Here is a 14,402-nt window from a genome sequence, read left to right as displayed (position 1 = left end):
GGACCGACCTGTCACACTATGCGTTTCGACTGGATGCGGTGGAAACGCATCCGGTCAAAACGCATAATGTGGCATCTCCCTTACGGCTTACGGTATAAGAGGATCATCGATTATGTTATGTTATGGACACGTTGCCGCTAGTAGCCCGATCAAAGAACACAAATCTTTACGAAAACCTCAAAAAAAAAGAAATAATGAAAATTTGCGGATACGTAGTTCAAAGTATCTATTATTATATAAGAAAAAGTTTACACTTCTACATTCCCTCCATTTTACAAAAACTGGGAAATACCCCCTTCTCGGGGGTGAAAAAATATTTATTTATTTATTATTTATTAAGCTCAACAGGCCTTGAAGACCTAAGGCTGAAAGATTTAATTTTTTCTTACAATAATTACTATTACATATCATAATATGTATGACACTATATCCTATACTACTATATACAATATCACATTCATTCATATAAAACTCTTAATATTCCTTATAGTCTTTCCATGCATGTCTTAACCACTTCCTTCCATTGTTTTCTGTCCAAAGCTTTTTCTTTCCAGTTCTAATATTACTTTTTTGTTAGTCTTCATATACGCTGTCTTTCCATCTCCTTCTTGGTCTACCTATTCTTCTTTTTTGTATTGGTTTACGTGATAGTACCTACCATTTTTATCATTCTTTCCCTTCCCATTCTTTCAATGTGTCCTAAATATCGGATTCTCTGTGCTTAGCTTAGATTGCCGTCGTTATTTTTGGTTCGTTAAATAGTTCTTCAAGTTCCTTATTATTTCTTCTTCTCCATTGACCATTTATTTTCACGCCTCCATATATTGCTCTTTGTATTTTCCTCTCCCATCTTTCTAAAAGGTCTAGTTCTGATTTTTTAAGCACCCATGTTTCACATGCATATGTAGCTGTATAGTATAGGTCTGATACCTGTTTTGTAGATTCTTATTTTTGTTTTCCTTTAGACATATTTAGATTTCATTAATGATCGCATTGCCCCATACTTTTTGTTTCCTTTTGCTATTCTTGCTTTTATCTTCCCTTCCCCATGTCCCTTTTCATTTACTTTTATACCGAGGTAAGTAAATTCTGAAACTCTTTTAACGTGCATGAATTTTCTCCTTCTATCTCCAATGTCAAATTGTCTTCTTTTTCCTTATCTGTTTCTCCCATCATGTATTTTGTCTTTTCCTTATTTACGAGGAGACCAATCCTTTTTGCTTCTTTTATTATGATGCTCATTAATTATTTTAGCTCTGTCTTATTTGTCGTTAATAGTGTTAGATCGTCTGCGAATGCTATACATTGATGGCCATTTTTAAAAATCGTTTCCTGTGTGTTTACTTTACTTTTTCTAATTATTCCTTCCAGTATTACATTAAAAAGAGTCGTTGATAGTGGGTCTTTCCTTTGTTTCAAAATTATTTGATTTATGTCCCTTCCACGCTATTTCGTTTGTGGTGTTATCCAGTCATTTTTAACAGCCTGGCCATTTTACTTGGTAGGCCCATCTCTGTCATTAGTTCATACATCTATTGCCGCTTTACCGTATCGTAGGCCTGCTTAAAGTCGACGAACAGGACATATTATTGTAACAAAAACGAGCGTTCGGGTATTTATTTACGACTTTATTATTTATTTATACAAGTTTACTTTACAAACTTTAGCTTAAGACTAAACTCTATTTACAAATATGCCCGTATTTATACCCAGTTGTTATTCTGGAACAATCGACGCCCATCTCTAGCTATCAGCTTGTTCCGCCTACGGGACGTACGTTCGAGAAGTCTCTCCTCCACTCCGCCGAGGCCTAGATCATTCTATTACGTCATTCTCGAGGTGTTTACTGTTATACGGCGGTCGGCCAAGAATTCTCTTTCGTTACACTGCTCCCCTCTTAAGATCTGAGCGTCCCGATCAGCAACTCTAGATGAAGGCCCAGGATGGCGGAATCTACAGGATTCTCCAGCTCTGCATACACCCCTAGAAAAGAAGTAGCAGTCTACTGTCTTTGAAGGGTATGACATCTTCGGGTTCATGCAACACACAGTAATTCGTACGCCAGTTTCTCTGAAGATCACTTCAAGCATGCTTCTCACAATCTTCCAATCCAGATTTTCTACTGCATGGCCTATTTTTGGTAAAGCCAAATCTTTGATGTCATAATTACACACAATTTTCTTCAAATTAGTTGGAGCACGCCATATGTTCTCATAGCTTGGCGTGTCCGTATAAGATTTCCTGGTTACCATATACAGCAAAGATCGAAGACCATCTTCCAATCGCAGTAATCTTCCAATTTTAGGGTGCTGATGTCTTAACTCGTCCAGGCGGCCGAACTTTCTATTGAATACGGACGAGATTCCTTTAGTCATCTCGAGGTCTTGGGCAACACAGTGGGCTAGAGAGACGTTTTCTGGAACACCAAACAGATCTTGCTGAACTTCTGTGGTCACGCCGAATCTAGCAATCTAGCGTTTTTCATCTCCTGTTGGAGGACTCGGGCTTCTTCTGTTTCATTTGAGCCAGCATATGGTGCAAGATGATTTATGTGAATAACTTTTGGTTTACCGTTTGGCAACTTCTTAATTCTGTATATTACGTCATTTATTTTCTTCTTAACTTCATACGGACCTTCCCATTGTATTTGCAGTTTAGGACACAAGCCGCGACGACGTTGTGGATTATAAAGCCAGACAAGATCACCTACTTCGAAGCTTTCATTCTTGAATCGAGAATCATATTGATCTTTCATTCTGTCACTGGCTATCTGGATGTGTTGTCGGGCAAATTCATGAATGTTGTTCATTCGTAACTTCAGGCGGTCGACGTATTCTTCGCCTGCAACATGTTTCTCGGAAGGTCTGCAGCCAAACTCTAGGTCGCAGGGCAAACGAACTTCACGACCCAACATCAGGCAGGTTGGTGTTTGACCTGTAGTTTCATTTACGGCCGAGCGGTAGGCCATCAGGAATAAATGAATGTGTTGGTCCCAATCTCGCTGATTTTCAGATACAGCTTTGGACAAGTGTTTACCCATCGTTCGGTTCATCCTCTCGACCATCCCATCTGACTGAGGATGCAGGGGTGTTGTTCTGGTCTTATTGACACCAATCAATTTACAAACGTTTTGGAAAAGAGCTGACTCAAAGTTTCGCCCTTGGTCGGAGTGGATCTCCAAGGGAACACCAAATCGGCTGAAGAATTCTTTAACAAGTACCTCTGCAACGGTAGCAGCTTCTTGATTTGGTAATGCATAGGCCTCGGTCCATTTCGTAAAATAATCCATGGCTACCAGGATGTATTTATTTCCAGCATCAGTTTCTGGAAATGGACCTACAATGTTGATTGCTACTCTTTCCATAGGACTGCCAACATTATACTGTCTCATGGGTGCTCTCTTTTTACCAACTGGACCATTACCGGATGCACACAGTTCACATTTCCGGCACCATCTTCTTACATCATCTTTACAGTTCACCCAATAGAACCGTTCTCGAAACTTTTGCAGAGTCTTCGTAATACCAAAGTGTCCACCTGATGTACCGTCATGCAACTGACGCAATACTTCTGACACTTTACTTTTAGGTACAATCAACTGAAGCTTAGATTCTGTACCATCATCGTTCTCAAAGGTCCTGTACAGAAGATCATCTTTTAGTATCAGGCAATTCCATTGGCTCCAGTAGGCCTTGACTTCCGGACCACATGCACTAATGTTTTGCCAACTAGGTCTCTCACCTCGACGCATCCAATTCAATACTTTTTTATACATGGATCATATTCTTGGGCGTGTTGTAACTGTTGGGGCTGCCATTGTTCATTAACTACGGTGGTTCGTCTCACGGGGCAAAATCGTTCCTCTAATTTGGCACAGTGATTACAATTTGCACTGCATGGTCGTCTCGAAAGGGCATCAGCATTTGAATGAACTCTTCCGGCCCTATGTTCTATCTCGTAGTCATATTCTTGTAATCGTTCTAACCATCTTGCCATCTGGCCCTCTGGATTACGGAATTGTATGAGCCATTTTAGAGCAGCGTGATCTGTTTGAAGAAGGAACTTTCTGCCACACAAGTATTTATGGAAATGTTCGCAAGCCTTCACTACACCCAGCAGCTCTCTTCTGGTAACGCAATAGTTTCTTTCTGGTTGCGACAGGACTTTGCTGAAATAAGCGATGACTTTTTCCTGTCCATCCTGGATTTGGGAGAGAACAGCTCCTATGGCACTGTTGCTAGCATCGGTATCCAAAACAAATTTTCCTGCCTGTCCCGGGTAGCTTAATATCGGTGCACTGATCAGAGCCATTTGTAGCTGTTCGAAAGCTTTTTGGCACTTTTCACTCCATATATATTCTTTGCCCTCCTCCGTCAACTTTGTTAGGGGCTTGGAGATATTGGCAAATCCTTTGACAAATCGTCGGTAATATGTACATAGGCCAAGGAAACTTCTAATTTCATGTTTATCTTTTGGTACTGGCCAATCTTTAATTTCTTCAATCTTTTCGGGATCAGCTGTTACACCGTTACTCGATACAATATGTCCCAAGTACCTAACATCTCGTCGAAACATGTGACATTTCTTCGGACTTAACTTTAAGTTCGCTGCCCTCAATCGTTGAAAGACTTCTATTAAATTCTTGGCGTGTTCATCAAATGACCTTCCAACCGCAATTACATCATCCAAATAAACCAGGCATGTTTTCCATGTTAGGCCTCTTAAAACTGCCTCCATTAATCTTTCAAATGTGGCAGGGGCATTACATAAACCAAACGGCATAGCCGTAAACTGCCAAAGCCCTGATCCTATTGAAAATGCGGTTTTCTCCCGATCGGATGGCTCCATGTCTACTTGCCAATATCCACTTTTTAAATCGAGTGTGGAAAACCATCGAGAACCGGAGAGAGTATCCAATGTATCGTCTATTCTGGGTAAAGGATAACTATCTTTTTTTGTTACCGCATTGAGCTGGCGGTAGTCGATACAAAAACGCGTCGAACCATCTTTCTTCTTTACCAGAACTACTGGTGATGTCCATGGACTGTTCGATGGTTCAATTACCCCTTGTTTGTCCATATCCTTGATAATATCTTCGGCCTCATCTCTTTTCGCAAATGGAAGTCGTCTAGGCCGTTGTCTGATTGGCTGAGCGTCTCCGGTATTTATTTTATGCGTTACTATGCTTGTTTTGCCCTTATCCTTCTTATCAATAGCAAAAACATCTTGGTACTCTATCAGCATAGACCTCACTTTTTCCGTTCGTTCATGGTCAAGATCTTCGCATCTTTCAATGATCATCTCGACAAGGTCTTTTCGATACTTTGATTTTGATGATTTCTCATTGGTATTCATAGAGCAAATGGAAGCCACGGGAACACACTGTGCGATCAAAGCTCCTCTACTTAACTTGATAGCAGTTTCCTTTAAATTCATAACTCTTACAGGAATGACATCTCGAACTTTTACCTAAGTTTTCGCCGTTAGGAACTCGACATTATCCACATCTTCGACCATCCTTAAACTTCCCTCTCGGCAGTGTCCATCAAGCATGGTCATCAGAACTTTCTCACTATTACCGGGTATGGTTACGTCGCATGTAGTAAGTAAGCGGATGACATCTTCTTTGTCGTCGTGAAAGGGCAACCCTTCACCATTGATCTTGAGAACTCCATTTTGAACATCCAATATTGCCCCCACTTTTCTTAGTACGTCCATCCCCAATATGAACTCGTCGGAGATCTCGGCAATTAATACTTGATGTTCAACTGTGGTCTGACCAATGGATATTGACATATTAGCCTCGCCATATGTATTAATTAGCTCACCAGTCGCTGTTCTAAGCTTTACTGTTGCAGGTGATAACTTATGATGGCCTCGTACTACGTCTAGACGTGCGATAGTTCTCGTTGCACCTGTATCCACCAAAAACGATCTACATCCATTATTGATACGACCTTCGATGTATAAGTTGTGGATTCCACCGGAGGACGTAAGGTTGACAGTTACTATGGGGGCTCTAAATCTCGAGGTCGGCAGTTGCCCCTTGGTGTCGACCCGCTCTAGTTTTCCGACTGCTGGACGATCTTCTTACAATTGCGACGAATGTGGCCTACGTCGCCGCAATTCCAACATCTAGGCTCGCGTCTCTTTGTCATCTCTTTACGAAATACTCTCCTTATCATTTCCACCAGACGTTCATCGTTGTGTTCGTCACTTTCTTCAATGGTTCTTACTCTAGGCTTCGTGAAGTTTGACTAGCCGTTTCGTGTTCCAATGCAATGGTTCATATAAAGTGGTTCATCAATGCAATGGTTCAAAGTGCTTCATCTAAAAGTTTCGGCCTTGCTAGTCGTAAAGCTTTCTGTAGTTCACTATCTTTCAGCCCATTGACAAAGGTATCTACCGCAATTTCTTCTAAAACGCTGTCTGGCACCTCCGGATAAGCCAACCGCACCACACGAGCCACATCTGCTTCAAATTCTTGCAGATTCTCATTTGCTTGTTGACTTTTACTTCGCAGTTGTGCTTTGTATACTTGTTGTAGATGGGCATCTCCATAGCGTTTTTCTAGACGAGTGAACAAGGTCTGGTAACATTTTTCTTGACCCTTAGGAATTGATCTTAATATATCTGCAGCATCACCTCGCAAAGCAGCAGTCAAGGAAACAGCCTTTTCTTGTTCGGTCCAATGATTTGCGGTCGCGATAGCTTCGAATTGTCTAAGGTATATGGACCAAGAGGACTTTCCATCAAATGGTGGTAATTTGAATCTCATATTATGCGACGTTTCGTCCCTCGGTAGTTCATCTTTCACTACAGGATCTAAAGCTAGTGCATTAACTGACGGTTGTACTTTTGTATCAGTTATCATGCTCTCTAGTTGTTTGATCTTTTCTTCTACGGTCTCTACACTTTTCTGCATCTTATCGAATGTTCTAGAAACTTCTTCAAATTTCTCATCGTTCTGTCTACAAACTTCTTCAAGTTTTTCGTTGTTCTGTCTACAGACCTCTTTAATCACTTGAGAAGTCTCGTCAAATTTTTTAGCAAAGCTTTCGAATTTCTCGTCGCTTTTTCTACTAGATTCATCGATCTTTTGAGAAATGGTTTCGAATTTCTCATTATTTATCTTAGAAGTATCATCGATCGTTTCAGAAACAGTTTTTAATTTCGATAAGATTGCTTGTTCTGCTGACTGGAAGTGGAACGTCTCTGGATCATCTCCGTTCTTCGTTAGGACTTCCTCGAGTCGTGCTTGTAGGACTATCTTGAGCCCACTGCTGTCCACATCCCGTTCCTCTAGCTGTTCACGGAGCTGTTTTACTGTAAGTTCTTGTAGCAACATCTTTGGTCGGCACACACGTACTTTCCAAAATGTCTTTTAAAAGTCTTTCCGAATACCGAACAATCAACGCACTTTAACTATTCCCGACGAATAAAGTCCAAAAGTCTTTTAAAGTCTTTCCGAATACCGAACAATTAACGCACTCCGGTTATTCCCGACGAATAAAGTTCAAAAGTCTTTTAAAGTCTCTCTGTAATTCACTTATTTATATCGCACTAAGTTTACCGAACACCGACACCACTGTAACAAAAACGAGCGTTCGGGTATTTATTTACGACTTTATTATTTATTTATACAAGTTTACTTTACAAACTTTAGCTAAGACTAAACTCTATTTACAAATATGTCCGTATTTATACCCAGTTGTTATTCTGGAACAATCGACGCCCATCTCTAGCTATCAGCTTGTTCCGCCTACGGGACGTACGTTCGAGAAGTCTCTCCTCCTCTCCGCTGAGGCCTAGATCATTCGATTACGTCATTCTCGAGGTGTTTACTGTTATACGGCGGTCGGCCAAGATTTCTCTTTCGTTACAATATTTTATGTTCGTAGCACGTAGTCTGAATTTCTTTTAACGCGAATATTTGGTCTGTCGTCAACATATTGCCTCTGAATCCTGCCTGATATTCGTCCAATATCTTTTCCGTGTATTTATTTAGCTTTTTTTTATGATGTTTGTTAAGATTTTGTAAACGACTTCTAGCAACGCGATACCTCTATAATTTTCACATCTCATTTTGTCACCTTTTTTATGTATGGAGCATATCCTTGCTATGGCCCACTCACCTGGCGTTCTTTCTGTTTCCCATCTGCTTTTTATCAGGTTATGTATTTCTTTGTGTAGTCTTTTTCCTCTTGCCTTTATCTTTTCGGCCGATATTTCTGTTATTCCTTGGCTTTTATTGTTTTTTAGTATTTTTATTTCATTTTCTCTTTCTTCCTTCGTAGTGTGCTTCTATTACTATATGGTCATCTTCGATTTCCTGGATTGTTTCCCTTTCTTCTTCGTTTTTGTTTAGAAGTTGTGTAAAGTAAGTTTGCCAATTTTTCATTATTTCCCCTGGTTCATTTATTAATATTCCTTCCTCATTTTTCATATATGGGTTTTGTTTCTGGTATCCTCTTTCCAGTTTTCTTGTTTCCTGGTAAAAGGATCTTATTTCCTGTTTTTGGAATTTCTCCTCTATCACTTTAAGTTTTTCTTCGTTGTATTTTTTTTTTATTTCTGTATGTTCTCTTCATCATTCTCCTCAATGCTCTATATTGTTGTGTGCTAATATCACTATTATTTGTTAGGTTTTTTATTCTTACTTTTCTAATTTCTTCTGCTATTTTTTGACATTCCTCGTCATACCATTCTTTTGCTTTTTGTTTTCTATTATCTTTAATTAATGTTTCTTTGCTGGCGTTTAAAACTACTTCTTTTATGCTTTCCCACTTTTCTTTCGGGTGTAATTTTTTTGGTTCTTCGTTTAGTCTGTTGGTTATTCGTTCTTCGTACTTTTTCTGTGTCTATTATCTTTTAGAACGCTGTGTTGAATTGTTTTTTATTTTTTTATCCGTTTGATGGTCTTTCTTTATATTAGCATTCATTTTATAACCTAATCTTACCAAGAAGTGATCCGAGTCACATTCCGCTCATCTCATGCTTTTTATTTATTATACTTTGGGCGTGCTTCTTCTCTATTAATATGTGGTCTATTTGATTTATTGTCTTTTTATCCGGAGAAATCCACGTACCTTTATATATCTCTATTACCTCGAATTATTACATTATGTGCATGTTGTACTAAACTGTTGTCATTGTAGATACGGATACATGTAAGTAGGGAAACCTGTTTGTATCTGTTATTAATAAATAAATATCTTTTCTGTGTGCTTGTTGTTGTTGTGTGCTTTTTATTACCATTACTCTTTCCGATGCAAAACCTATAATTCCTTAATAGGTCTGGATCTCGCGTATGAAAAAAAAGTTGATTAATAGCAAGCTGAAAATTTGTTAATAGCTTAAGGGTGTCTAGTCGGACAAACTTTGATATATGGGAACACTGGAACAGGGGAAGTTTTAATTGTGGAACAGGTTAAAAATTTGGAACGGTCAGATCACGAAAACGGCAGATGTATTTTGTACGACAGAACAGACTTAAACTCTCCGAACAGAAATTAAACTCTCATGCAAAAATCAGACTGCTATTTATCACCAAATGAGCGTTTTAATGAGTGGAACATGTAGAATATGTCAAATGACAGGAATTATGACATGTAATAAATAGCAGTCTGATTTTTTCATGAGAGTTTAATCTCTGTTTGGAGAGTTTAAGTCTGTTCTGTCGGACAAAATAAATGTGCCGTTTTCGTGGTCTGACCGTTCCAAATTTTTAACCTGTTCCACAATTAAAACTGCCCCTGTTCCAGTGTTCCCATTTATCAAAGTTTATCCGACTAGACACCCTTAAGCTATTAACAAATTTTCAGCTTGCTATTAATCAACTTTTTTTTCATACGCGGGATCCAGACCTATAACCGTTATCATTTGATATATCGTGTTTACTGTGTCTTCCTGTTATATTTTCATATATATATATATATATATATATATATATATATATATATATATATATATATATATATATATATATATATATATATATATATATATATATATATATATATATATATATATATATATAAGATTATGGTATTCTTGACTGTATATTCAAATATCAAGCAGTGATTCTTGAGGATGCAGTCTATTTTGGCCCACAAGACAAAGAAAACTCTTTGACTTACTGTCAAGCTTTCGAATTTATTTTAATTCTTTTTCAAGACATCTGTTGACAAAAATATACAAATATAAAAATTATGTAGGTACTTACAATTTTCTTAATTACTTACTAGTCATGAGATTACATTGAAAAAATTTGAAACTTTACAAAATTGACACCTTAGTACCAGCAACATCACAAACATTTGGATCTTTACCTTATATTCCATTCTTAACACCAAAACTTCTAAAATTATTTAAAGGATTAGAAAACATACAAATTGCTACTAGAAATGTTAAAACTATAGCAAATTTATACACTAAAACTAAGGATCCTCTAACGACCAAAGAAAGTTCAAAAGTTGTTTATAAAATTCCTTGCTCAGACTGTGATAAAGTTTATATAGGAGAAACTTCTCGTACATTGCACAGTAGAATAATATCTCACAGAAGTGATATTAACACAAATAAATCACAAGCTTGTGCATTAGCCGACCACTCGATTAATTTAAATCATACATTTAATTTTTCACAAGCGTCAATCCTACAGAGGGTAAAAAATGAACAGAAAAGGTTATTTATAGAAATGACACATATACAGAAAAATAAAAAATGTATAAATAGAAAATCAGATATAGACAAATTAAGTAACATTTATTGTTACATATTAGCATATCAACAAAAAAAATTAGTACATCATAATCTGATTTTCTATCATATAATCCAACATTAAAATTTATATACATGCTTTAAAAAATGACTGGACTAATTGGGTTTGATGTTATTAATTTTTTTTTCATAGATCAATCTAATAAAATCTAATAAAAAATAAAAAATATGTTGTTACTAGTTTTACTTTCCTCCTATATAAAGTGTATACACTTTACATATTTCATGACATATTTCAAACATGACAACATAACTGAAGTTTTTAAAAATAATTTTTCATACCTATGTGCATAATTGTCCTTTTGGTAAAGTTTCAAATTTTTTCAATGTAATCTCATGACTAGTAAGTAATTAAGAAAATTGTAAGTACCTACATAATTTTTATATTTGTATATTTTTGTCAACAGATGTCTTGAAAAAGAATTAAAATAAATTCGAAAGCTTGACATTAAGTCAAAGAGTTTTCTTTGTCTTGTGGGCCAAAATAGACTGCATCCTCAAGAATCACTGCTTGATAGATATATATATATATATATATATATATATATATATATATATATATATATATATATATATATATATATATATAAAACACTTTTGAGTTTCGGTGGGTTGGAGTCAATAAAAAGGGGCTGTTAGAATACTATTTTTTATTACTCGAGCTTTCGAATGTGTTTACATTCATTTTCAAGAGCTAAAAAGTAACTGATAAAGTGGAAACAAAGATCATGTAAAAATATAACTCACCAGATAAATCTAGATTGGTTATTAAAACTTGCTAACATTAATACATATGAATAAGAGGAAAACTATTAATATCCATAAAATGAATTCTTCCCAGACTGCATAATATAAATTAATGGCCAAAAGATTTAAATTTTTGAAATGAATTTTGAATTTGAATGATCGGTAAATTGGAAAAAAATTTTAATACAAAAAGTCAATGTCAGTGAAAAAATCAGCCTACATCGACAAGTAGCTAAAAGTAATTTATTTAAATATATTATAACGTGATGATTTGTTAAAAAAAAAGAAAGAAGAAATAAATAAGTAGAGAAAAAAATATTTTAGTAGTTTACAGAAGTACAAGAGAAATGTAATAAGGATGTGAAAAAAGTGAAATATTTATGGTGCTCTGAATATTATTTAAAATTATAAGGAAATGATGTAATTATAAATTTTGCTTAAATTTTGAATTTCTGATCTTTTATTTAAACTATGATCACTTCTACTAATAGATACCATTTCCAAAAAAGTCCTTTTGAATTTATTACCTTCATTGCACAAAATTTTTATGTTGTCAAAATCCATGATATGATCTTTGTCAATCACATGCTCTGCCAAAGCACAAGACGGTTTTTTGATTCGGCAATCACTTTTGTGGGAAATTACGCGACTAGATAAATTCCTGCCAGTCTCACCAATATATACAGCCTCACACTGAGTGCAACTAATGCCGTATACTACATTAGTTTTCTCTAGTTTTTCTATAGGATACTTTGTCTTAGAATACAGAGATGTAATGGTTTTGATGTTTTTTGTTGTTATTTTTATATTGTCAATAACCTTTAAAATTTTTATTAACTTAGGTGTTAATAATGGTATGTAGGGGAGTGAATGATAATAGATTTGAATAACAGATGCAGCGTTTATATATATTAGTATTAGTTTATATAAGAATGGTGTATGCATGAAGTCTGTAGACCCAGTAGAAGCAGAATTTTAGGTAATTAAAAGTATGTAGGTTCTTATTCGTCAAATTTCATATTGAATATTTCAACGTGAAATAACCTAAAAACGGAGCACTTTTTGGGGAAAACTCATTACTACTTTAAAAAAAAAGTAATTTTTTTTAAACATCTACCATTAAAAGTGAGTTATTTTAAAAAAATTGTTGGTCCCTTTTATTTTTTGGTAAAAAGAATCATGAAAATTACCCCTAAGTAGCATCTTAAATAAAATTAATCGTTACCGCTTCACAAGTTACTTTACTTACGTATTGTTTTTATGATTTATAAGTTTCATTGGTGCTCATTTTTGAAAAAAAAAAATGGTTTTAAAGTAAAATTTTTGATTGAAAAGTAGAGTAAAGTGCAATTGTCAAAAAATATTTTATATAATTCCTATAATTCCTTAATAGGTCTGGATCTCGCGTATGAAAAAAAAGTTGATTAATAGCAAGCTGAAAATTTGTTAATAGCTTAAGGGTGTCTAGTCGGACAAACTTTGATATATGGGAACACTGGAACAGGGGAAGTTTTAATTGTGGAACAGGTTAAAAATTTGGAACGGTCAGATCACGAAAACGGCAGATGTATTTTGTACGACAGAACAGACTTAAACTCTCCGAACAGAAATTAAACTCTCATGCAAAAATCAGACTGCTATTTATCACCAAATGAGCGTTTTAATGAGTGGAACATGTAGAATATGTCAAATGACAGGAATTATGACATGTAATAAATAGCAGTCTGATTTTTTCATGAGAGTTTAATCTCTGTTTGGAGAGTTTAAGTCTGTTCTGTCGGACAAAATAAATGTGCCGTTTTCGTGGTCTGACCGTTCCTAATTTTTAACCTGTTCCACAATTAAAACTGCCCCTGTTCCAGTGTTCCCATTTATCAAAGTTTATCCGACTAGACACCCTTAAGCTATTAACAAATTTTCAGCTTGCTATTAATCAACTTTTTTTTCATACGCGGGATCCAGACCTATAACCGTTATCATTTGATATATCGTGTTTACTGTGTCTTCCTGTTATATTTTCATATATATATATATATATATATATATATATATATATATATATATATATATATATATATATATATATATATATATATAAGATTATGGTATTCTTGACTGTATATTCAAATATCAAGCAGTGATTCTTGAGGATGCAGTCTATTTTGGCCCACAAGACAAAGAAAACTCTTTGACTTACTGTCAAGCTTTCGAATTTATTTTAATTCTTTTTCAAGACATCTGTTGACAAAAATATACAAATATAAAAATTATGTAGGTACTTACAATTTTCTTAATTACTTACTAGTCATGAGATTACATTGAAAAAATTTGAAACTTTACAAAATTGACACCTTAGTACCAGCAACATCACAAACATTTGGATCTTTACCTTATATTCCATTCTTAACACCAAAACTTCTAAAATTATTTAAAGGATTAGAAAACATACAAATTGCTACTAGAAATGTTAAAACTATAGCAAATTTATACACTAAAACTAAGGATCCTCTAACGACCAAAGAAAGTTCAAAAGTTGTTTATAAAATTCCTTGCTCAGACTGTGATAAAGTTTATATAGGAGAAACTTCTCGTACATTGCACAGTAGAATAATATCTCACAGAAGTGATATTAACACAAATAAATCACAAGCTTGTGCATTAGCCGACCACTCGATTAATTTAAATCATACATTTAATTTTTCACAAGCGTCAATCCTACAGAGGGTAAAAAATGAACAGAAAAGGTTATTTATAGAAATGACACATATACAGAAAAATAAAAAATGTATAAATAGAAAATCAGATATAGACAAATTAAGTAACATTTATTGTTACATATTAGCATATCAACAAAAAAAATTAGTACATCATAA

This window comes from Diabrotica virgifera, chromosome 5, assembly GCF_917563875.1.
Source record: "Diabrotica virgifera virgifera chromosome 5, PGI_DIABVI_V3a".
Lineage (NCBI taxonomy): Eukaryota > Metazoa > Arthropoda > Insecta > Coleoptera > Chrysomelidae > Diabrotica > Diabrotica virgifera.
Note: the sequence above shows the minus strand (reverse complement) of the source record.